Genomic DNA, 27347 nt, shown 5'->3' on the forward strand with positions numbered 1-27347 from the left:
CAATGTACTTTGTAAGTATGAAATATGTTCATACAGGATATGTAACAAAGCAGAGTTGTCATATTTCAAAATGTAATGAATCAAACCAGTGATATCAGTGATGTCATGTATGATGCAATTAGTGATTCATCAGTGATGTAATCTGTGATATCATTGTTGCGGTCAGATATTGCGTGACAGAGGCGCACAGTTAAGGTTGACTTGCTTCAATTGCGAGTGCAGTAGATTGAAAAGAGAGCATTGGGCATGGAGAGACAATCCGCATGTTCATGGTAGGTAGAAGTGGGGGAGGGTCTGGTTTGGTTGTATAAAGTGAGATTAGCAAAGTGGAGGAGTAGAGAGGAAGACGGAGGAGTAGGCTTCATCAGTTGTCGAGTTTGCTGATCTGGGGAAATGAGATTAGAGTTATTGAGCAAAGGCTTTTGAGAAAACCACACCTTTTCCAAATGTTGAGGAGGTAAACACAAGGTTAACACGAGAAGCAGAAGCAGTGATAGTGATGAATTGTTGCAGTCTTAGGGCACTATCAAAGAGGACTGCAAAATTGCAAGCCTTATGGGAGGGATCAAGAAGGTTAGTTGGCAAGAAGATCTCAGAGGAGAGGAAATTACTTCAGCATGAGGCAGCCAAAAGCCACCGGTTCGTAATTCCTTCTGAGATGTCTGGTGTAAAAGAGGTAAAGGAGAACACATTTTAATCTGCAAAAAGGTAATAGTGGAAACCAAAGGATGAGATTCGTAGAGCAGAGGCATTGACAGTGAAATGCAGAGGTGAAAGGACTGATCCTTGGGGGACACCAACAGGGAGAGAGGTGGGGTTAGCGGTTTGTGAGTGATGATAAGAGAGGAGTGGTTGGCAGCGGGGAAGTCACAGAAATGTCCTAAAGAATGTGTTTAGAAAAAAGTTTGGAGTCATGAGCATTACTAGTCAACTTTGATGCAGATGCTAAATGAGTTGCAAAAACTACAGAGAAAAGTAGTTAGTAAGTGGTGGTAAGAAATCTCACTTCAGAGGTGGATTGGATGTGTCATAGGATATCATGAGGGTTACGTTTATTAACAATCCCATCATTTGAGGAACAGCATTCTGCAATGTTAAGGGATTGGGGAACTGCAAGTTATGACTGCTGATAGACTGCTGATAGAGAGAAAGTTATGGTGCAGATTAAAGCACTGGGAGATAAAATTGGAGTTGAGAACAAAACAGAAGAGAGTGTCAACAGAAGAGAAATATTGCAAACATTTCAAAAAAGGTAGCAGGCGCTTCTCTCCAGAAAGAACATGGCATGATAACCTGTTCTGAGAAGAGAGTTTGCAGCACATGCTTTTTGCTCACTGTACCTTTTACAGATGGGAATATCCATTTGCATATCAGTCTTTGTCTCGCCCACATGGGCAGTCCAGCACCGAAATGCTATGGCAATTCCTCTCTGAACAAGAGTACCAAAAGCAACCCCATACACGTGTTTCGGCCTTGTTGGGCCTCATCAGTGAGGTGAAGCTTTGTCTCAATCCCATCATTTGAGGAACAGCATTCTGCAATGTTAAGCGATTGGGGAACTGCAAGTTATGACTGCTGATAGACTGCTGATAGAGAGAAAGTTATGGTGCAGATTAAAGCACTGGCAGATAACATTGGAGTTGAGATCAAAACAGAAGAGAGTGTCAGACTGAAGAGAAATATTGAACTTAATTTGTTCTCATATGAAAAGGACATTACATTCATTTTTAAGAGACAAGGAAGATTATGAAATGCATAGAATATATCTGTATTGTTGCGAGAACATTTGATTGACTTTGCCAAATTCTAATGTGCCAGGAAGTACATGAAGAAGGGGCGTGCAGAGTCTCTGAGTACAATAATTCTTCCATTGCAGACACAGCAGAAAGTGAGGGCAAAAACATACCAATCAGGCTACATTGTTTATACAAAATGCACCAGTTGTATCTGAAAAGCAAACAAATGGTCAAAAGAAGGGGAAGAGGAAGGTCCCAAATGCAAAACTGAACTGTCTGAACCCAAAGGGGCAGAAGAGGCAAAAGAGAAGGAATCGGAAAAAAATCAACATGTTTCAAGTCGATTAAAGTGCTATGAGAAATGAAAGACACAAATGAAGAGAATATAATGGAAGGAACACATGACATAAAACTGTCTACTAAAGAGCTCTCACAAAAAGGAATCCACTTGTATGCAGCCCAAACCTATGATTACACCACAAAACGAATAGGCTTGGACAATTGAATAAGGATATGCAAATTACCTACATTCCTTTCCCTGCATCCTAGGAAAGAAGTTCTTCCAGTATACAAAACAGGTAGAACTTTTTTTTTAAGTTGGTGATATGTCTGCTATACTGGATTTGACAACTCAGGTAGATAATGAAACGTCATTTGAAGTTGTTTTAGATTTTGAAGCCATGGATATAAATTGAGCCTGGTCTTGCAACAGCCATCCTTAAAAGAAAATCACAATGGAATCCCCTGACAACAGCATACAGTGGCAATGAATAATATCAGGAATTGGTCATAGATGACTTGAAGAAATTGAGCAATACCAAAGAAAGATAAGTGATGAGCAATATAAACAAAGATCACTGGAAAATACTTGACAAGTTCAAAATAAACCCAGATGTGGTGACCACACTTTTGGCTAAAGGTGGACATTTGTCGATCATGGATACAGGGAATTATGTGGAAAAAGCAGCGACAGCTTTAAGGCACTAAATGTTACCTTAAATTGGAAGAGGATCCAACATCTCAGATTAAAACTGTAGTATACATGTTGTTGAATAGATGGTACAGTAGGGGTTTGATTGATGATAAGGGAAGATGTTTTCCCAGAGGAAAAGGCTCTAATGCAGACCAGCCAGAGATCCAGGACAGCTGGGGAGGTTGCCCCAGGGCGCCTGTTTCCAATGTGCTGAATGCCTGCCAGAATCTGGACACTAGCCCTGGCCACCACAGTAGTAATGTGTGTGTATAGTAATTATAGGTAATGTAGTAGGAGTATGGGTAGAATCACCACAGCAGTAATATGTGTATATGATATGATATGATATGACATTTAAAACATGCCTATATACAAGTGTTTCAAGGAGCGACGAGGCAGGGGAGGGGCAACAGAAGGAAGACAAAGACAACCATTTTACTGGGCCAGGTGACATTGAGATCTCGCAAGTGCAGGGGAGGGGGGAAAATGAAAGTGTGGGGGTTGGAGCAGAGCAAAACATAGGATGAACAGTAAAGAATAAATAAAAAAAATATAAAAACAATAGGTATAAGTGTGGGCAGCTTGTGGCAAGTGCAGGGGTAAGTGCAGACAACAAGTGTCAAGAGTTTTTGGCGACTCTAAGGGTGAAGAAACAGCCCCCAAGTACAGGGGCTGCCCAGGAGGCAGTGCAGGTGTGAAGCTGGTGGGGGAGGGGACCTTGGCCCTGATTGGAGGTGGACAGGTGACCCGTGCAGTTTCAGTCAGGAGTTCAGCAGTGGAGAGGAGGAGAGAAAGTAGAAGCAAAGAGGTAGGTCTTGAGGTGCTTCCATAACCAGAGATGGTTCTCCTCAAGTTTCAGGGAGGCAGGGAGACGGTTCCAGAGGGAGGCCCCAGCATATAGTAATTATAGGTAATGTAGTAGGAGTACAAAATGTTTGTAATATGGACAAATGATGTAATTGAACTGTATATTGTACTTATGATTGTAATACAATTGAGGATAGTGTTCATAGAATACGTATTTGATTATACTTGCTATGGTTACTTAGTTGCATAGCGTTATGAAGCTGGAATCTCTGGTTTATTGTCTGTGGCAAAAAAAACATTACAATTTGTTAAGTAGGATGTTTAAAAGCTTTAGTTGTATACAATTGTACATGTGCATTGTTCTAGACCCTCATAAACAGTACAATGCAAGTACTATGTTTGATACAACATTAGTGTATGACACACTGCTGTTGTTTTGACATTAACTAATCATTGGGTCATTGGGAAAAAATCCATATTAGGTTAAAACACCTAATTACAATGATGTGAGTCTATGGATGATAGTATGTTTGTTTGAGGAATGTGATGATTAAGGGAATGCTTGAAGTAGTTAGATACCTTTTGGCATATTTTGACTACATGCGAGTGTAAGGGTAATAGTATGTTTGTTCGAAGTATGTTGTGATTAAGGGAATTCTTGAAGTAGTTTGATTCCTGCATTAGAAGTTAGAAGATATTTTGTCGTATAAGAATTGAGATGGCGTATTTGAAGTGTGTTGGAATGAATTATATTTATAAGTAGTTAAATACCCGTTGGTGTATTCTAACTAGATTGACTTTCAAAAGCACTATTGTAGTATTATGGATGTAGTTAGATACCTGTTGGCATATTTTAACTGTTAATTGGGCTATAGTTTAATGACTAAATTTAGGTTGAAGGAATATTAAGTAGGCATTTGTTAAAGGTTCTGGTAACCTATGTTTTGAAGTAATGGTGGTATTGTTACAATCAAATCAACCACTTTTTTTGACATATGCAGTGTAGTAGCCTCAAGTGGTTGTGGTACTATGCCTACTGTGGTGATTTTGTTTTCTCCAAGAGATACTTGGCCATGTGTTAAGTCTGTAGCCATACAGTTATGTTTGTACCATCTGCATTGTACCTTAGAAGCATTAGGATGACATATTGCCTATGTGAGTTTAATTCTATGGAATGATTGTCTGAATTACAAAAAGGGCATAATATGCCATGGTTTGTATTCTAAAGAATCTGGGGAAATGGAATGGATTTAGAATTTGGTATAGACACATATAGAAATTGTTCATTAGGGATGTGGTCTTGTGAAACATGGTTGCAGAGAGTGCATGTATGTCTCCACATGTATGAAATCTAAAAGATTTAATTTATACTGATGTCATTGGTTTCCAGAAGTTGTAGTAAGTACATTAGGAATTCTTGTGGATCACCCTGTGTGTTTATGGTAAATCGTACCATTCCTGCACAGTAGTCCAATTCTTGCCTTATACCTGAGACACTGTAACTGTTGTCAGGCTTATTTGTGGCATTCCTATAAAGGACAAGCATTTACAAACACAACTGGTCTGCAGTGTTTAAGTAAATGTTGGGAACAATTGGTGGCAACTGAAACAGAAGATTCATTTTCAAAATAGCATAACAATTTACTACAATTGTGTTGCTGAATTTAAATGGACCAGAGAAATCTGTTTGTCGATCGTTGGATGGGCCTGCAGATATTTCTTTTCAAATGGACGTGCAGTTGACTTTGTACTAGACAGTTTTGTGGTTGTATTGTTTGATGAAAAGGGAGTTGGCCCTTGTTTCTTCAGCGGTATTGTTGGAAGATCTGTTATAGATTATGTTTGTATTACTTGTCTTTTTATAGGTTTCTTTTTTTGATGTAAAGGGTACATATCTAGATGGGGTGTACAGTGCCGGCAGCCTGTTCTATTCAAGGATGCAAGCAATTTCAGCGTTGACTTTGTTTGCATCAAAGTTAACTAGGAATAGACTATTGAGTGTACACAGATGAGAAAGTGCAACGTAATTAATACCTTCTTTCAAGATTGTGCTGCCAATGTCAATCAATGCTTGATCCAGGGTTAGACCTTGTGATTTGTGAAAAGTGAGAGCATATGTAAGACATAGAGAAAATTACTCTCTGCATACGAATATGTCTTTGAAAAGAAATAAATGTGCTATTGTCTGGCCAATTTGTGCAAGTTTGACAAACAGAATGTTTTTTATAATGTGGATATGTTTGGAAGCCAACAACTCTACCAATTGCTCCATTGAATAAACCCTGTTCTACATCAAGGTTACATTTTAGAATTACTCTGCAGTTTAGACACAAAGCCAATATTTTCTCCAATTCAGCTGTGTTGGAGATACATTTTTCTAAGCTATTTAGTCATGCTGTCGCTTGTTGACACATGGGAAGTGTCATGCTATGCACTTCTTTTTTTATTTTTTTATTGTGATATAGTCAAAATTTGACTTTTTCCACAAACCAAAAAAAACAAAATACGCTACATTTCAATAGACAAAACAATATTACAATATGTCAATCCTCAGTTATATCAGTAAAATCAAAAATATCTTTCTCTTTCTATCAACATCTTCCACATAAAAATGGTTTCATAAGACCTTAACACTATAGTTTAAAAACATACAGATTGTATCTCAGAATCAAGATCACTTCCTAATACAATAAACCAGTAAACATTCAGATCTTATTCAGAGAATCAGTCTCTTTTATACATCTCAGAACTTCCAATGACAGAAATACCTCATTACCTTCCCAAAGCCTTAACCAAAATTTCTCACATGACAACCAATGCACTTCTATTTTCTCTGTGGAGCTGATATGCAGTATAGGTTGCATTTCATTTTTCAACATTGCCTCGTTGAATTGACTATAGCTTGCAAGGGTTGGCATTAAGGACATGAATTTTAGATATTGTTGAGTTGATTGTTCCTTCACATCAGGAGCAGATGTTTTTTGTCCATATTGTCTACAATTTAAGTTGGATTTTGCATCTTTAGTAAGCAGAACAGTTCTAATACTTTTTAAAATGTTAGCATACATGAGGTCTGCAGAATGACACATGTTTGAGTGAGTTCTCTGTAGTGAAAATGTTGCCTGATATTTACATTTTCAATGCTGCCAAGGGTTTTGCAGAAATGTCCTAATGTTTTGAAAATAGGTTGACCTTTCACTGGTGTCAACTGTAGGAGTTCTCCGAAAACAACAACATGTTTTCCTCCAAACAGTTCTGCGCATTTCACCTGTCAGGAGCACTTTCATTTGTTTTAGAATTCTTAGTACTTCAGTAGCAGCTTCTGCTGATAATTGGTAGTTTTCTAATTTGTTTTGGTATTCTACGGGGAGGAGCAGTAGTCGGTGTAAAGTTACACCTCCTACGTTGCAGGCAGTTAAACCTGTGGGGACTGTTACTACAACTGAAAGGAGATTGTTTGTTAAGTTTTGTAGAAATCTGGTGATTATTTTGGGGGGGCGCTGTGAGACGCCAACAAGTATGGCCACCTGAGTGTGTAGCTGCGCCATAGTGAAAAATCCTTCTTACTCATCCTGCAGAACGAGAAACACTGGAAGAGGGATCTGCTCAGAACCTGCTTGCTGACTTCACCAGGCATTCAGGGCTGTCTTTGCACCTCTGTACATCCTGTGATTCCAGAGAAACAAGACGGCAACTGTTTGTCACGTTGGGCCCAGAGGACGTGGTCCTTGCTGCTCCACCCATCCCCCACCCTCTGTGCAGCTTTGCCCGCCCACAGAGGTGAGACTCCTGGCTGAGCCCAGCAGCTCCTCCCACCGCTGTCCATCAGTACTAGTGCACCGGAGACGACAGACCAACGGAGGGGGTGCTTGGAGGCGGTGACGGGGTGCCGGTGGGAGACTGCTGAGGAGGAACTGGGCTCTGGAATACTTCCCTGGGCAGCCATGTGCATACGAATCCCCCTGCCAGGACCCATCGTGTGCGCTGGGAGTGAGCAGCTAGGGTGCCCGGGTTGAGGGGAGCCCTACAGACTTTGAAAGGTACAAGATACGCACTGCGAACAACACATATCTACCACTCCTGGACTGCCACCAGTTTCCGCTGCGCCCCAGATTCTGGCTCAAGGCGTGCACATGTACCGTGTGGGGGAGGGCGCAATCATGCTACATAGTGTGGAATACAGCCGAGCCTTGTTGGGGGGGCGTAGGCTTGTGACAGGGGGCTCCTGCTCCCTCAAGGCAAAAAATAAGAATTATTCAGGCTCCCACCCGACACTGTCTAAACACTCTCACAGGCATTGAACTGCTGATATACCACGCAAGGTGCGGATGACCCGCCACCAGACTCTGCCTCTCCTCACTACTAAGCACATATCCTCGGTGTGCGGGACCCTGTGGAGTGCGCCAACCCTGGCCTCGTTAGCAGTAGACCCACAGATTAATAACACCATAACAAACAGCACTGGCAGAGACCTGGCGACGGAGTCGATGGGCGCTCGTCTGTGACCCGCATATAGTACCCTTCTAGGATGGCGTAACTGATCACTACGCACACTTTGTCAGGGCAACGCGGGTGCGCTTCAAGTGTGCATACCCCCTCGCGCCGAATGCTGCTAATATCCTGGTGTGAGTCAGCGCCCACTACTCCGAACAATACACCGGTTTCCTGGATCCCCCTAGTGATGATCAGAGGCAGTCAAACTTAAGGTTTCTTGCAGAGAAGTCAGACTGGGAGGGCCCCCAGGCGGGCATACGAAGTGGAGTGCAATACAACACCCCTTTGATCCAGAAACAACAACCAACCCCACACTTAAAGGGAGAAACCAGCTGTGGCTAAGACTAACCTCCCTGCTGTCCGCAAATGCACAGGTATGCCCAGAGGCCACAGGGGTGGCAAGAAAGGCCCCATGGATGCCTACACCAGCCCAAACATGGACGAAAGGAGTAAAGGAGTGACACAAGCGACATCTTCATGTGTTTAAGCCCCCACCGGTGACATCTGTGATCCCTATATGACAGTACTACAGGCTGAGTTTGTAGCCATCAACAGACTAAATGCTACGATCTGGAATCAAGATTGCGCCGAAATAATATAAGAGTAGTCGGTCTGGCGGAAAAGCCTCTTAACGTCACGATGGAGGTCATGCTAGAAGAAGTGATTCGGACTGTCCTCCCAGATGCTCAATTCTCCCAAAACTTCTTGATTGAGAGAGCCCACAGGTACCTGGCCGCTCCCCCAAAACCGGGGGCACCACCACGGACAGTAATTGCTCGTCTCCTCAATTATCGTGACAGAGACTTACTACTGAATCTATCCAGGGAGAAAGGAACGTAGTCCTACGACTCTGCCAGACTTCATATACATCCCAACTTCTACAGTGGGGTACAGTCAGCTTGTCGCTCATTTGACAAGGTGAAGAGGGCGCTCAGGGCACGGACGATACCATATGCCATGCTCTTCCCAGCCATTCTGCACTTGCAACACTCTGTAAGGGCACATTTCTTTGAATCTCCCGAAGAAGCTATGGGATATATAGAGCGAATGATCCCGCTGCCTCCAGACAGGAATACCCATTCCACCAACTCAAAGACTTGACTGTAGCCTAGTGCCTGAAGAAGCCACAACACCTACTGTCATCTTCGTTCTGTTACAAAACAATGTGGCGGCCCTCCAGGCGGCCTAGTTGGTTCGGATCAGTGGCACCCACACAGGGCTACCCATGAAGTTGTTCCAAAGGGCTACACTGTCCAGTTGGGGGGATAGTGAGGGAGGGATGGGGGGAGGCTAGTTGCCTAACTGGCGAGGTTGGAATGTTACCTAACAAAGTTTATGATAAGCTTCACGTTGTAAGTGTAACAATGGTACTCCTCAGAAAAGGGAGAAGCCGGTTAGAACAAAGAAAATTGACAAGTGCAGAGCCCACATGAGATCCGTTTCTAAGTTCCTCACCAATGCTACGGATACAACATACCATCTATGGCCTCACCAGGGAAGGTATTTCGCCTGCCAGGGTGGCCCTAAGTAGGGTGTCTCTGTTTTGATTGTTCCTTTTCTTTCTGTGTGAGTTTGCTTTCACGCTCTGTGCGCATTGTCCTCCCTCCCCCTCCCCCCACCCCCTCAGCCACTTCCGTGTTTTCTCTCCCTCCCGCCTCCCATCCAGCCCCTTCCCCGTCCTCATTGGCTGCCGGGAGGCTGTCCTTCGTTGTGTACGGTCGCTGCTCTCCCCGCTCGCCTCATTGCCGGCGGAGCAGAGATAGCAGATGACCGTGCCCTGTCCTGCCAGCCTACCATCCTGCTGCAGGAGGATTCGCCTGCCACGGTGACCCTAAGTAAGGTGTCTCTGTTTTGATTGTTCCTTTTTCTTTCTGTGTGAGTTTACCTTCGTGCACTCTGCGCGTTGGCCTCCCCCAACCCCCTTAGCCACTTCCGTGTTCTCTCTCCCACCCACCTCCTAATCAGCCCCTTCCCCATCCTCATTGGCTGCCTGGAGGCTGTCCTTTGCTGTGTACAGTCGCTGCTCTCCCCACACGCCTCATTGCTGGCAGAACGGAGATAGTAGCTGACCGTGTCCTGTCCTGCCAGCCTACCGTCCTGCTGCAGGAGGATTCGAGCTGCCACGGTGGCCCTAAGTAAGGTGTTTCTGTTTTGATTGTTCCTTTTTCTTTCTGTGTGAGTTTGCCTTCGTGCTCTGAGCATGTTGCCCTCCGTCCCCCCTCCTCCTACCCCTTCAGCCACTTCCATGTTCTCTCTCCCTCCCAGCCAGCCCCTCCCCCATCCTCATTGGCTGCCTATGGCTGTCCTTTGTTGTGTATGGTTGCTGCTCTCCTCGCTCACCTCATTGCCGGCGGAGCGGAGATAGCAGCTGACCGTGTCTTGTCCTGTCAGCCTACCATCCTGCTGCAGGAGTATTCACCTGCCACAGTGGCCCTAAGTAAAGTGTCTCTGATTTGATTGTTCCTTTTTCTTTCTGTGTGTGTGTTTGCCTTTGCGCTCTGAGTGCGTTGTCCTCCCTCCCCCACCCCCTCAGCCCCTTCGTGTTCTCTCTCCCTCCCGCCTCCCAGCCAGCCCCTTCTCCATCCTCATTGGCTGCCCGGCGCTCTTAGCTGACCATCCCTGGACAGCCCTCTGCCCAGCAGCCCCCTTTGGCGAAGGCCCCCTAGGCAAAGGGCGGCTCCCTGATTGCCGGCTCCTGGTTGTGTCTGCAGGTGTCCGCAGGGGATGCCTATTGCCAGTTGTCACCTGCTCATTGGCCCAGGTCTCCCTGCCTACCACTTCCATCTTGCAGACCCACAAACATTTTTGTTTTCTTCTCTTGTCTATTTTAATGCATCATTTCTAACTCTATAATTTGCACTGTCTGAGTATTTAAAAATTGCATTGTGAAACTTAGGCCTTTCTCCCTCTATTCAGGATTCTCAAATTTGGGTGTGTTTTTCTTCTCCTGTTAAAATTTGCACCGTCTCAGTATTCAAAAATTGCATTTTGAAACCTAGGCCTTTCTCCCTCTATTCAGGATTCTCAAATTTGGCTGTGTTTTTCTTCTCCTGTCTTAACTGTGCAATGTGTTAGCTCTGTAAGCCTGAGTGTTGCTCATCCTGTCCTATCACGCAATGTCCTGCCTTTCGCTCCTTTTCTGCCTACTCTAGTGCCCTCCTCCATTACCTCCCCTCGCCCTTCCACCTCTCTCCTCTCCCACCTACTCTATGGTACTCTCTGTCTCTCCTATCTTCTCTAACTGCTTCTCTATTTACTATCCTGCTCTCCTCACTAAATCTGGTAGGAAGAAGTGAAAAAAGGACATCCTGGTCTCCAGCCCAGGCCTCCCTATTGCTGACACCTACACTAGTGCCTCTTCTAAGGAAACTCTCACCGACATCCTCTTCGTCGTTCCATCGACAGGCCTATGGACCCTTCATATGGTCTCTGTGCTCTCCCCCTTCCCCTCCTCTCCCATTAATGGTGGCGTCTGCTGGGGCATCTTCCTGGCCACCTTCCATTCCTCGAAGGTCATCATTAATGTTTACTCAAACGGGACCGTCTTGGTCCAAGGCCCTCAGGCCAACCTCCACCCTTTTGATACACGCTTCCTGTGCCTCATACATTTCCTCTGTTCTCCTGATGTCCCCTCTCTCCCCCTATCCTTGGCAACCTTGTCTTCTCCTTCCCTCCTTTCTTTCTATACCTCCGAAGGGCTTACCTCGGATCTTTACCCCTCCCCGGAATTCCTTCAAGGATGGCAACCTTCTCCATCTTGCCACTCTAAACTCTCCCTCTGCTGTCAAACACTCCTCTGATATCTGCCGCCTTCTGTAAGAATTTGACCTTGACGTCTTCGGTCTCACCAAGACATGGTTCACGGCTAGCTCCATCATTAGCTTTGGCTCCTACCAGATGGCTACAAGATCCTCTCTGCGCCCAGACCCAATCACTCTGGAGGGGGTGTTTCCCTGATCTTCCCTGAGTGGATTCCTGCCTCTGTCACTCCCACGCAGGCCTACTCCTCTTTTGAATGCCTTGTCTCCAGGCTCTCTCTCTCGCCTAGTCATTCCCTTACTGTGGCTATTATCTATCGGCCACCTGGTCAGATCTCCTCCTTCCTCTCTGAGTGGGCGGACCTCCCCTCCTCACTCTTGGCCTCGACCACTCAACTCCTCCTTCTCAGAGACTTAAACATCCACCTGGATGCCTCCTGTCCTTCCTCTGTACTCTTCCGTGACCTCTGCTATTCTCTCTCACTCACTATTCTCCCCTCTGGCCCAACTCACTCTGCAGGGCACACTCTGAATGCTCTGATCTCCTCAGACCTTCCCCTCTCTGTTCCTCTCGCCACTCCTCTCTCCTGGAGTGATCACTGTCTCCTCTCCTCCCACCTCACCCTCCCTACTCCTCAAGCCAAGCCACTTCCTTCATTGCCACATACCTTCTCAGTCATCCGACCCATGTAGCGCGTGTCAGCTGAGGCTTTCGCTGCCACCTTCTCACCCCACCTCCACCTTTGGCTGACTCTCACCCTAACACAGCCCTCTCCAAGCTCCACTTTGCTATCTCTGATACTCTTGATATCCTTGCTCCTGTCATGAGAATCCGCCTGAAGCCCAAAGCCAAGTGCAATTCCTGGCATGACTCAGACCTCATCACCCTAAAACATAAGTGCAGGGTGACCGAGTGGAAATGGCGTGCTTCATGTACATCCTCTGACAAACTGGCCTGCCACCTGCTGCAAAGGCAATACCGGCTCTCTGTCCTAACCATGAAGAGAGCTCATATCCAAGCCCGCGTCTCTGCAGCATCTAACAACTCGGCTGAACTCTTTAAAATCTGCAAGGAACTGGCCAATCCTGCCACAGTCTCTACCTCCTCTGTCCCTTCCCGGGCCCTCTGCACGGCACTGGCCTCTCACGTCGTCTCTAAAATGCAGGACATCCTGTCCTCACTATCCACCCATCTCCTCCCATCCTCTACTCCCTGCTCTTCCTCTGGCCCTCCTACAGCCACCCCTCCTCCCTCCTTCTCTTCCTTTCCCCTTTTCTCTACAGATGAGGTTTCTAGACAAGTCTGATCTATGAAAGTCTCGTCGAAACTGGTTCACCCCTGTTCCTCCAAAATTATCAAGGACCACATTGACTCCCTGGCTCCTGCCCATGCTGATTTCTGTAATCACTCCTTCGCCACTGGAGTCTTCCCTTCCCCCCTGAAGCACTCCTTTGTGCACCCCCTTCTTAAGAAACTCTCTGTCAACCCCTCATGCCTGGCTAACTATTGCCCAATCTCCATCACTCCCTTCCTGGGCAAGCTCCTGGAGAAACAGGCCATCTTCCAGCTCAATCTCCTTACTGAATCTGTTGGCTGTCTTCATGACCATCAGTCTGGCTTCAGAGCCGCCAGAAGCATGGAAACTGCTCTCCTGAACATCCGTGAAGATCTGCTCGCCAATCTTGACTCTAACACCCCTTGTGTCATCATCCTGCTTGATCTCTCATCTGCCTTTGACACTGTCAACCACGCCATCCTGCTCAACCATCTCCATGATAACTTGGGTATCACTGGTCAGGCTCTGGTGTGGCTGACTTCTTTTCTCTCTAACCAACCCTCCCAGGTCCAACTTGGGTCCTTCCTCTCTGCTACCTTTTTCTCTACCTGTGGTGTCCCCCAGGGGTCTAACCTCTCTCCCTGGCTGTTCAACCAATACCTGGCACTCCTTGCCCACCACATCTGCCCCAACTTTCAGTGCTATGCGGATGACACTCATCTCATTTTCAGGCTACCCTCAACCTCCTCCTTTTCCTTCCCTCATCTCTGACTGTCTGTATGCTATCCAGGAGTGGTGTGCTGCCAATGACCTCTGCCTTAATGCCAGTAAGACTGAGATTCTCCTCATCAGCACAACCGCTCCCTGCTTTCCTGCTTCTCTCTGGGCGGCCTCTCTTGGTCCTCTTCCCGTTCCCACCTGCAAAGCCAAAAACCTCGGGATCATCTTCGACTCCACACTCTCCTTCTCTCCTCACATCTCTGAAGTCTCCAAGAAGTCACACTACCAGTTGGAATTCTGCATTTCCTCTCCTTCCCCCAGAAGCTTACTGTCTCCAGATCCCTGGTTCTCCCTAGGCTGGACTATTGCAATAGCCTCTTTCTAAATCTGCCTGCTTCTACTCTCCGCCCTCTGCAACTCATCCAGAACAGGACTGCGAGACTTGTCGTTGGCCTCAAGCCCAGGGATCGTATCTCTCCAACAATGAAATCTCTGCATTGGCTCCCAGTGGCTGCGAGGATTAAGTTCAAAGCCCTCTGCATTGTCCACAAGGCCTTCTGGGGTCTGGGGCCTCAATACCTCCAAATCACTCTTCCTAAGTATCTTCCTTCTCTCTATCTTCTGCCCCCAACTCCCTCAGGGTCAGTCGCTTCACCAAGCAACAAGTTGGCGGCAGATCTCTCTCAACGGCTGGTGCCTCCCTCTGGAACAGCGTCCCTACCTCCCTTAAACTTGAGGAGAACCATCTCTGGTTCCGGAAGCTCCTCAAAACCTTTCTCTTTGATTCTGCCTTCTCTCCTCCCCTCCTCTGCTGACGCACTGGCTTCCTGTACACCCTACTGATCCCGGGCCCAGGTCCTTCTCCCGCCCGCCAGTATCACACACTCACACTGCCCACCTGGCAACCCCCGCACTTTGGGACTGTTCTGTATTCCTTCAGTCCCCCCACCAGACCTCGATAGCTGATGTCTGCACTTCCCCTTGCACTTGCCACTTGCTGGCTGCTATTTTATTTATTGTCTTATCTACTCCCCTGTACTGCACTTTTCTTCCCTCCCTTCCCACGCACTTGCACGATCTGATTGACACCTGGCCTAGTAGGGTTGTTGTATGTCCCCTTGTTCCCGTCCCTTGCCTCGTCGCGCCTTGAAACACTTGTGTATATGCGCGTTATAAATGCCATATCATATCATATCATATCATATCATATCATATCATAGGAGATTACATTCCTAACATGGAACTTTAGGGGCCTGGCTCATCCGATCAAGGTGAGAAAATTGCTGCGCTATGTCAACAAATACAAAATCGATATCCTTTTACTGCAGGAGACCCATGCCACTGGGAGGGTCGCCGATGCATTTGCCCCTTGCTGGGGCCCCACAATATTTGCCACAAAATACTCCTCGCAAGCCAGGGGTGTTCTAACAGCGGTGCATAAGCGAATCAATTTTCAGTTATCCAAGACCGAAATAGATGATGAGGGCTGCTATGGAATCATCTGGGGGACATTGCAAAATAGAGAAACAATTGTGATTAATACCTATGATCCTTATATTGACACTCCAAACTTCTATCTGACTCTAAATCACCAGTAGGACAAGCCAACGTTATATGGGGTGGCGATCTCAATACGTTCCTTGACCTAGACCTCGATCGAACCCCCGGTGGGATCAGAAGCCACACCAAATCTGCTTTGACTATACTCCAAACCATGTCCACACTTCCTCTTGCGGATGCGTGGAAATAACTACATCCTCAGGAGAAGGAATATACCTTCTACTCCAGTGTACATGGCTCCTGCTCACGTATAGACTATTGGCTGTGCTCCCCAGACCTTGGGCCTCATTACGAGGGGGGCGGTAAGGGATTACCGTCACCGGTAAGGGCACCGGGGCCGGTAATCCCTTACCGCCCTACTATGAGTTCCCTTTGTGGGTCCTCCCTTAACGCCTGGTTTTTCCACGTGTTAAGGACGGGACCCGCAAAGGGACTCTGGAGCTAATAACTGTACCGCAATTTGAGGTACAATTATTAGCGCCTTCCCCATTCCCATTGAGCCCTATGGGAGCTCAAATGGGAATGGGGAAGGGCCCTGGTGAATGGGGAATTACTGGTCCCGCCGACCTTGGAATGGACCGGTAATTGCTCCATTCACCAGGGCGGAGTCAGAACGAGTTTGGAGGCAGCCATGGTGGTAATAGCGCCATGGCTACCTCCAACCTCGTAATGAGGCCCCTTATCTCAGATGTGAGTGACTGTGTGATATTTCCTTGTACTTTGTTGGACCATTCCCCGGTCCTCCTTGAACTGACACCATCCACAGGAGAATATAACACCCGCAACTGGAGGCTGCCCCCTGCGTTACTGAAAGTCAATACGATGATAGAGCCACTCTGAACTGAGATAATCGACTTCTTTGAACGTAACACAGGCTCCGTTAAATCTCAGGCAACGATATGGGAAACCTACAAAGTATGGCTACAGGGACAACTGATATCACTGACTCATGGTGCGCTGAAGGAAATAAGAAGGAAGTTGACTGCTACAAAAAAACACTGAGATGGCTGGAGATCGCCCACGCCCTTAGCAAAAGTGAAGACCACCTACAAAAAATAATTGAACAACTGACAAAATTGAGGTCGCTAGCCGAGCGCAAACTATTTTACATGATACAACCCACGAGAGCCAGGAGATACAGCGAAGGGAACAAAGCCGGCCGAACAATGGCTAACCTCATCAGAGCTGAGCAAGGGATGGGGTACATAACAAGCATAATGGACCCCAAAGTGATTGTACAAACTAAAGCAGGGGCTATCAACGAGGTGTTCCGTAAATTCTATAATAAACTATACGCTAATACAGATACCTCATCCCCGGAGGAGCTGCGTGAATATATGGACTCATTCCCCCTGCCCAGATTGGATATCACAGAGCAGGCCAATCTGGATCGCCCCCTTAACAACTGAGGAGATAGAGTGCACCATCACGGAATGAAATGGCAGGCGGACAAGGCCCCTGGTTCCAATGGTATCTCGTCCACTTATGCAAGACATTTAAAGCATTACTTGTGCCCAAACTACTGGAGATCTGGGAAGAAGCCTTGTGAAAAGGAACACTGCCCAACTCCATGAGGGAAGCAATAATAACGGTTCTCCTCAAACCGCATAAAGCGCCTCAAGAGCCCATGTCCTATCGTCCTCTATCTCTAATCAATGCGGATGCCAAGGTATTTGCTAAAGCAATCGCAAACCGCCTCATATTATATATGAATAAATTAATCCACCCGGACCAATCAGGATTTATTACCACCCAATCTACCGTGTTGAATCACTGTAGGTTCTTCGCCATCACATCGCAAATGGACCCGAACGCTAAGACCATAGCGGTTACTCTGGATGCTGAAAAAGCAGACCCATACTGGCTCCACACCCCAGCATGGCACCACCCCAACCTCAAACCCACCTTAGACACGGTCCTACAGAAGAGATGGGATCCAGACAAGGAAATGCGAGTGGGAACCTGTATCCAGACAGGAAATTTGTGTCCCTAGGGGACGTCCAGGCAAAGATAGGGGCGGGTTGGTCACGACTTTACAATACTATAGAATGAAGGCAGCCTGCAGTAGGATATGGCCCTCATTTCCGGAAGTGCCACGCACCCATCAGTTCCTTACCGAGACCATGACACCAGAGGGATTTGTGGAGGCATCTCTTCCTTATATAAGGTGACCCAATGGCATACCCCTTCAAAGAACACAATGAAGGCTAGATGGGAAAGGGACTTGGGGATTTCGATAGAAGATACCCAATGGACAAAACATTGCCAATATACCAAATCTGTTTCCATATGCGCAAACTTCAGATTAATCCAATTTAAGGTACTAAACCACTTACACATCACACCCAGTAAAATAGCTAAATTCGACCCCTCTCTGAAGCAACTTTGCCCTAAGTGCCGGGCCAATGCGGCTAACTCATTTCACATGTATTCGGACTGTCCCCTGAGCAAACGGTTTTGGGGTGAGGTGGCTGAAACTGTGAGTGACATAATTGGTCTCCATATCCCTGCCACCCCGCTGAAGTACCTACTTGGAGACATCGGGATGGTCCCAATCAAAATACGTCGACTCTTTGCAGCGGTGGGGGTGGTCGCCAAGAGGAATATTCTCAGGGCCTGGAAGGCTAGAGCCCCCCCTGCTAGGCAGCATGGCTGAAAGATTTAATATATGTACAGGAAACCAAGGAGGCGTACGTCAAGAATATCACAGCCACCTGCAGACCAAAAGACATATGGGCCCCCCTGAGGCAAAACCTACAACCGACCCAGACTCATCAGACAATGACTCGCTCTATTCGAGGGATGACCCGACCACAACGTCTGTGGTATGAACACTACAAATATCACCACACGTGTGAGTACAACATGCATAGTTGAACATTATGTCTCAGACCGTGGATCGATATTGCAACCCTATCATGATGTATTGCAATTGCTTATAAGTTGTACCAGTTTTGTATTTTTCCAGCACTTGTCAGGCATAAATAAAGCTTATAAAAAAATGGTGATTATCATAGCCACCTAATTTAAAACGTTGGAGTCGGGGCATGCAATACAGTTCTCTATGTTGTGGAGATTTAAATTATAACTTTATATGATTAATTAGACAGGGCGTGGTGAGTTTCACTAGGCTTTCTTCACAAGTTGAGACTGAATATTTGCCAGTTGTCTCATGTTTTGTAGGTTTATTTTTGGACAATGTCATACAGACACATGTTTTCCAAAGCAGTACTTCTTTTTTGGTAGTATGTGTCAATTACATTTTTTTTTAAATGCCCTGTCTGTTGGAATCATTTGTGGCTATGTTTTCTATCTCTTGGTCGTATTTTAGTACTCTTTTTCGGGATGAAGCTGGTCAAAGGTTCAGCCAGACAATGTTTTAGATTTGCCATATATGCCTGCACCTGTTAAATGGTCTGCATCTTCGTAGCACCTGCATTCTCTATGGGACATGTAACATGTAACATTTATGTGATAGTGTTTTGCCAGATGATATGTTATCCCAAATGTCTTTTAGCTCTGTTTTCTCAGCTTTGCGGCCATAGGCTGTGATATATCTTCCAACTGCAGTGGAATTGTCTGCAATCTATTGTATGTCTATGTTTGCATTCCACACAAGAGAAATGATTGCATTGTAATCATTTATGTACTTGGATGATTTGTCCCTTTTAATTTTGTATGCATCTTTAGGGGATTTGCCTTTTACGTTGTGTCTAACAGAGGACATCAAGCCATATACTTGTTTCTTTTTTGCAAACTGGTCAAGGAAGCCAAAGCGACATTTGGTATAGTTTTTGCCTTTGTTTTTATATCTATGTCGGCAGTATTTTGGAAGAGTAATATTTGTGTATGTAGATCACTATCTTGGTTTTGAAGGGATGTTGTAGGTAATGTATTTTTCAATAAATTGTAAAACAGTGGCATCACTATCATTGCTAATATGTAGGGGCATCTACAAAAGCATGTGGATGTGTGGTGCTCCTCTGAATTTATATTCTTTTCTTTGCACTTCTCAGAGTGTAGGGTAGTTTCATTGCAGATAAAGTGTAGCATGGCAATGAAACAATGGTGAAAGTACCTTGATACATTGACAGGGTCAAGAGAACAGAGTTCTCCTGGGGTTTTAATATCTATTCTGTCTTTATTTTGGTTTGCAGTGTGTATGAAGTCATGCAAGTCATCCAACATTGTGTCTGAATATGGGGTCTTCAGAATAGATTTCTAAAGAGTGATATTCTGATGGACTAATTTGTGTGGCTGTTTCATCATATCTTCCTCCTTTTCCTGTAGGAAAGAGTAGAGGAAAAGAATGTGTTTCTACGTTTTCTTCCCATATGCTCATTGGGGATCCTTTGGCTTGATGCATTTGATATGGTTATAATCCATCACAGTGGTGTCTTGGAGTGTAGTGGGTGAATAGTATACTGGTCTAAAATGTTGGCTGCAGTAACAGGATCTACACGTTCAAATTAGCCAGTTGCTGGTGAGTTCTGTATTGTTTGGGTGATTCTCTTAAGTTTTTCTCTTTGATTATATCTTTGTACTATTCATTATTTTCTTTTAGATATTGTAGGCCTTGTTTAACTTTGTTTAAGTCAACTAGTTGTTACCAAATTCTTTTGTCTTTTGTTGGCACACCATTAACAAGTACAATCAAAGATTGATCTATTTGTCTTTGTACTCCTAGAGTTTGTACATTTTCTTTTTGATCTAATGGCCAATATACTACTTTGCCACAGATGCCATTTAGTAACTTTAATGGTGTAATTTGGCTGATTTCGGTTGAAGGCATATGATAGCTTGAAATGGGTGCACTGTTTGTATTATAATGCTGTCATACAAATGGAGTTGTTGGAGAGCTTTCAGAAATAGGAGTATTATTAGTGATAGCACATGATGGCATTTTGTTATTTTCAAGCTTTGTGTTGCAGTACATGCAAACTGTTGAGGGGTCAGTTATTTTGTATTAAATTTCTGCTATTAGACATAAAGCACATTGGAACCATTGGGACACTTCACTGTCTTCTATTTTGTAGGGTATAGCTACTATTTTTATGCTTTTTTTAAAAACCTTCTGCGATAACAAACACGTATTTGGTCTGGTATTTCAGCAGTTGTGATTTGAAACGTAGCTATTTCTTTTTTGTATGTCTTTATTAGGACGTTGGTGTTTATGAGTTTTTTGATAATGTTTTCTGAAGGTACAGAATTTTCTAAGTCAACTTCAATTCCAAAGTATTTACATTGGATGTGTGCTATTGAAGCAGTTCCATGATGGAGAATGTTATTTAAATGTTGCAGTTCTAGTGCAGGACATTTTGCATAGTATAGTCAATACACAAGATTCTGTATAGTAGAATGGTGTGTCGCCAACATTTTGATGTGTTGGAAATTGCTTTTGCAAGCAGTTCCTAAAATGCAGGGTAATGAATGTCCTTGCAGACCAGTGTTCATGGTTTGTAAAGTTGTCATTCCACTTTTTTTTCTTTTAGTTTCACGTAGTTTTTGAGGAATTGTCCAAAAGATTTAGGGGGTAATTCATAGAATTTCCTGCACAAGTGGCGCTAAAATCGATTTCCGCGCACAACGTATTCATGGATTTTAGCCTCCAAAACCAGCCGTGGCGCAGAGTGGAGCAGCGACCCTGCAGCAGCACCAGTTACGCCCCCAAGAAGGTCCTCACGCAAGGAAAAGCCATCAAAATCCCCAATCCAGCGCAAAGGGCTGCACTAACCCTGGACCAGTTTACAGGGCTGCCAAACAGCAAACGCCAAGCGGGGAACGTGCATTACTGGGGTTCGTGTGAAGTTTCACACGCGATAGGCGCTGTGCGAGTGGGGTACGTGTATAACTGGGGTTCGTGTGAAGTCTCACACGCAATTGGATCCGGGAACGTGTATTACGGGGGTTTGCGGGAAGTTTCACATGCGAAAGGGCCTGTGCGAGTGGGGTACATGTATAACTGGGGTTCGCAGGAAGTCTCACACGCGATTTGATCCGGGTACGTGTATTTCGGGGGTGCGCAGGAAGTTTCACACGCGAAAGGGCCTGTGCGAGTGGGGTATGTGTATGACCGGGGTGCGCGGGAAGTTTCACACGCAAAAGGGCCTGTGCGAGTCTGGTACGTGTATAACTGGGGTTCGCGGGAAGTCTCACACACAATTTCAGCAGGGTACGTGTATTTCCGGGGTGCGCAGGAAGTTTCACATGTGAAAGGGCCTGTTCGAGTGGGGTACGTGTATTACTGGGGTTCGCGGGAAGTCTCACGTGCAATTTCAGCAGGGTACATGTTTTTCGGGGGTGCGCGGGAAGTTTCACATGCGAAAGGGCCTGTGCGAGTGGGGTACGTGTATTACTGGGGTGCGCGGGACGTTTCACACGCGATAGGCCCTGTGCGAGCAGGGTACGTGTATTACTGGTTTTGCGGGAAGTTTCACACGTGAAAGGGCCTGTGCGAGTGGGGTACGTGTATAACTTGGGTTCGTGGGAAGTCTCACATGCGATTTCAGCAGGGTACGTGTATTTCGGGGGTGCGTGGGAAGTTTCACACATGAAAGGGCCTGTGCGAGTGGGGTACGTGTATTACTGGGGTTTGCGGGAAGTCTCACACGCGATTTCAGCAGGGTACATGTATTTTGGGGGTGCGCGGGAAGTTTCACACGCGAAAGGGCCTTTGCGAGTGGGGTACATGTATTACTGGGGTGCGCGGGAAGTTTCACACGTGATAGGCCCTGAGCGAGCGGGGTACGTGTATTACTGTGTTCGCGGGAAGTTTCACATGCGAAAGGGCCTGTGCGAGCGGGATACGTGTATTACTGGGGTTCGTGGGAAGTCTCACACGCTATTTCAGCAGGGTACGTGTATTTCGGGGGTGCGCGGGGAGTCCTACACGTGAATTGGCAGTGTGGGTCCTCCCAGGTGTTCCCTCTACACCCTCCACGGCCCCTGCAGGCAGCCAACACCACAGGGGACTACTCTGCACCCCTGGTCATGTCTCGCAGGCAGCCCATCCACCATGGGCATGCCCCCCAGCCAAGCCACATGTCAGCTTGCACTACTGATCACCAACGCATGTCCCCTGCACCCCCACCCCCCAGCAGTGCAGGGCACCTTCCAGCAGGCCGCCACTGATGTCCCCCTGCACCCCCACTCCCCAGCAGTGCAGGGCACCTGCCAGCAGGCCCCCACTCATGTCCCCTTGCACCCCCACCCCCCAGCAGTGCAGGGCACCTGCCAGCAGGCCCCCACTCATGTCCCACTCATGTCCCCCTGCACCCCCACCCCCCAGCAGTGCAGGGCACCTGCCAGCAGGCCCCCACTCATGTCCCACTCCTGACCCCACTCATGTCCCCCTGCACCCCCACCCCCCAGCAGTGCAGGGCACCTGCCAGCAGGCCCCCACTCATGTCCCCCTGTACCCCCACCCCCAGCAGTCAGGGGCACCTGCCAGCAGGCCCCCACTCATGTCCCACTCTCATGTCCCTTTACACCCCCACCCCCCAGCAGTCAGGGGCACCTGCCAGCAGGCCCCCACTCATGTCCCACTCATGTCCCTTTGCACCCCTACCCCCAGCAGTACAGGGCACCTGCCAGCAGGCCCCCACTCATGTCCCACTCATGTCCCCCTGCACCCCCACCCCCCAGCAGTGCAGGGCACCTGCCAGCAGGCCCCCACTCATGTCCCACTCATGTCCCCCTGCACCCCCACCCCCAGCAGTCAGGGGCACCTGCCAGCAGGCCCCCACTCATGTCCCTTTGCACCCTCACCCCCCAGCAGTGCAGGGCACCTGCCATCAGGCCCCCATTCATGTCCCACTCATGTCCCTTTGCACCCCCACCCCCAGCAGTGCAGGGCACCTGCCAGCAGGCCACCACTCATGTCCCACTCATGTCCCCTTGCACCCCCACCCCCCAGCAGTACAGGGCACCTGCCAGCAGGCCCCCACACATGTCCCCTTGCACCCCCACCCACCAGCAGTGCAGGGCACCTGCCAGCAGGCCCCCACTCATGTCCCACTCATGTCCCCTTACCCCCCCAACCCCCAGCAGTGCAGGGCACCTGCCGCAGGCCCCCACTCAAATCCCCTTGCACACCCACCCCCCAGCAGTGCAGGGCACCTGCCAGTAGGCCCCCACTCATGTCCCCTTGCACCCCACCCCCCAGCAGTGCAGGGCACCTGCCAGCAGGCCCCCACTCATGTCCCACTCATGTCCCATTGCACCCCCACCCCCCAGCCGTGCAGGGCACCTGCCAGCAGGCCCCCACTCATGTCCCCCTGCACCCCCAGCAGTGCAGGGCACCTGCCAGCAGGCCCCCACTCATGTCCCACTCATGTCCCCCTGGACCCCCACCCCTCAGCAGTCAGGGGCACCTGCCAGCAGGCCCCCGCTCATGTCCCACTCATGTCCCTTTGCACCCCCACCCCCCAGCAGTGCAGGGCACCTGCCAGCAGGCCCCCACTCATGTCCCACTCATGTCCCTTTGCACCCCCACCCCCCAGCAGTGCAGGGCACCTGCCAGCAGGCCCCCACTCATGTCCCACTCATGTCCCTTTGCACTCCCACCCCCCAGCAGTGCAGGGCACCTGCCAGCAGGCCCCCACTCATGTCCCACTCATTTCCCCCGGCACCCCACCCCCCAGCAGTGCAGGGGACCTGCCAGCAGGCCCACACCCATGTCCCACTCATGTCCCCCTGCACCCCCACCCCCCAGCAGTCAGGAGAACCTGCCAGCAGGCCCCCACTCATGTCCCACTCTCATGTCCCTTTGCACCCCCACCCCCCAGCAGTGCAGGGCACCTGCCAGCAGGTCCCCACTCATGTCCCACTCATGTCCCTTTGCACCCCCACCCCCCAGCAGTGCAGGGCACCTGCCTGCAGGCCCCCACTCATGTCCCACTCATGTGCCCGTGCACCCCCACCCCCCAGCAGTGCAGGGCACCTGCCAGCAGGCCCCTACTCATGTCCCAGTCATGTCCCCCTGCACCTGTCCCCCCTACACGAAATAAAGATGCACAGTCATGGCCCACTTCTACACCAAAAAATACCCCATCACGCCACCCCATTCTTGAGATGCAATGATTTCCCAATCCACCCCACACTGACATGCCTATCTCAAGACACAAACCAAAACTCAACTATGTACATCATCACATGTCCATCACACACATACACTGGTTGGCATTGCCTGTGTAAACCCACAATTTCACATGCATCAACCCAATGAGCAAATCCCACACATGGAAATAAAATATGAAAATGTATTATGTACATAAATAAATAAATGAAATAAAAGCATACCAAAATATCAAACATGAAATGAAAAGCATGTGAAAAGATGAAAGAATGAAAATGATACTCAATGCAAAACAATTTGAAAGAAAAACAGTCCAAACTCTCCCTTCACCACCAAAGCAAATCCAAAAAAAGGTTAAAAAAAAGATATCCATTGTTTCATGTTCATAATGATAAATAAAAATGCGAAATCAATCCATAGTCCAACTATTTACAATACATTGTCCTGAAAAAAATAACAATTACTTCATGCCCATAATGAAAAAAAAATCCAAATGAATCCATGATGTAACTATATACAATCCATTATCCAAAATAAAAATCCATTAATCCATGTGCAAAAATCCCAAAAATAAATCAATACATTGTCCAACGATGAAAAGGGTCCATGAGCCCAACTAAACAAATGAAACCTACCTAAGAAACTACCTAAAAATATAACTATTTACACATGTGTGTGGCATTGTCCCTTGACCACAAATAAAAGGCAAATGAAAAGGAAACCTAACTCTAAAAACTATTTACAATGGCAGCGGGCTAGTCCGACAACTCATTTTTGGATGTCCCTGGCCAGGGCATCATCGAACTCCTGCTCAATGTCCTGGAGGCGGTCCTTTTCCATGGCCCGAGGGTTCGCAGGGACGACGACATGTTCTCCTCCAACTCCCTGCGAATTGCTTTGAGGCACTCGGCCCGCCTCAGGGCCCTCTGCATGGAGTTCGCCGCCCTGACCATCGTGAGCCATGCCTCTTCTGCCCGCTGCCGCTCCGCATCTATAGCATGGCCTAACCGCTGCCACATGGAAGACACTTCCAGTCCTGGATCCTCCTGCCCTCTGGCCGATGCCTGCCCCTCCGATGACGAAGGCCCCGAGCCATCATGGCTCCCACCTTGTTGCTGCTGCTGCTGTGCCTCTGCCTGTGCCCTGGCTCTTGCTGCCTGCACATCCTCCTCCGGCTGGGGTGCAGTTGTTGATGTGGCCACCCCTGCTGGACGTCCGAGTCCCAACTGTGGCAGGGATGTGTCATCCACCAGCCTGGCCAGAGGGTCAGAGGCAGCTTCACAGGGTACCCAGGTGATACATGGGTGGGAAGATGGCATGGAGTACGACTGACACATAGGGGGTTCAGTTGAGGAGGGGGTCGGAACAAGGTCCAGCAAATGGAGCAATCCGGCCCTGGTGAGCTCTCCCAGTAGGTCAACGCGGTCAACGAGCCATTCGAGATGACGTGCAGTCTCCTCATGAAAAGACTGCAGGTCACCTCGCATGGCCCGTTGACGCAACGCCACCCCACCCAGGACAGGCTCAACCCGGTCCTGGATAGCCACGTCCGCAGGGAGAGGAAGGCCAGTTGTTGTAAGCGGATCCCCTTCCTGAAAACGGGTCTGGACGTAGGCATCCCTGCTGGTGCGGGATGATGCAGTCACAGGATCGGGGACAGGATTATACACAGGCACCTCCGCGGTGGCCTGTGCTGCCTCCTGTCCCTGCCCCTGCACTGTACCAATAGCACCAGTGGAATCCCCCCGTGTCTGTCCCGTGCACGGCCTCCTCCTCCACCAAACCCCCGACCAACCTGGATGACTCCGTGCCATCTTCCTCCGTCGGACCCTGTGGGGTCTCAGCTGCCCCTTCTGCTGCTGAGGAGTCCAACTCTGACCTCCGCCTCTTGGACCTTCCCTCGGCAGCTGCGGCCTGGGACACGGCACCAGACTCCTCACTCCCCGACAAGATGACAACCTGGGAGGGGAGCCGTGCCTTGCATCTCCGGCTGGCGGGATGATCCCTGCCGCTGTGCTCCACAGCACCCTCTCCGCCCTCTTCTTCAGTTGACGCTACAGACAGGGAGAGATAAAACACAGGCATCAGGGCACTGTACAATGGACTGATACACACATGACAGTTGCACATGAGTGGCATTGTTTAACTACAGACACGGCATCACACTCCACGACACACATGTCATTTTAACTCACACACATGAACATTTCAACAGCAATATTGCACCAGGCAGCACCATCCATACACATACAACAGCATGAACAGCCAAAGGTGAGCCTGACATCACATGAAACACAAGGAGTGCACTAGACATGCACACACGCCACCACACTTACATGCATGTCTACATCTCCTCCAACTGCTGCAGTGATGAGATCGACATACATGTCACATCTGCCATTCATCCTTCTACATATCAGTGTCACGTGCATCCATGGTGCATCACAGTTGCACACTTGTCAGATACACATACATGCACATGTACACAGATACATGCTCATGAACCACCATCCATGCCACAACCATGCCAATGTACATACACAGAAATTCAAACATGTGTGCTCCCACACCTGCATTTGCCCAGCATGCTTACCAACACATACGCCATCAATGTGTCTCACAACTGAGAGGACTGACATGTGGCAGCCTCATCACGCCCATGTTCATACACATCCTTACATGGCCCTACATAAACACATGTGCAACCAGCACACTACTGGCACACCACAACACGCACAATGTACTATCAACATGCATGTACACTTACCGCTCGACTCCAGACGGGTCTGCCTCTCAAGGATCTGGACGTAGAGCACTGGGCATATGCGTTCCAGGACCCTCATTTGATGGTTCGACAGCTGGCCCCGGCGCCCCTTGGCATCCGCTGCCTTATCGAGGCGCTGGGCCTTGTTGAGGGTCCTGGACCTGAAGTCCTCCCAGCGCTTC

This window comes from Ambystoma mexicanum, chromosome 4p (genome assembly GCF_040938575.1).
Source record: "Ambystoma mexicanum isolate Mex_15411 chromosome 4p, UKY_AmexF1_1, whole genome shotgun sequence".
Taxonomy (NCBI): Eukaryota; Metazoa; Chordata; class Amphibia; order Caudata; family Ambystomatidae; genus Ambystoma; species Ambystoma mexicanum.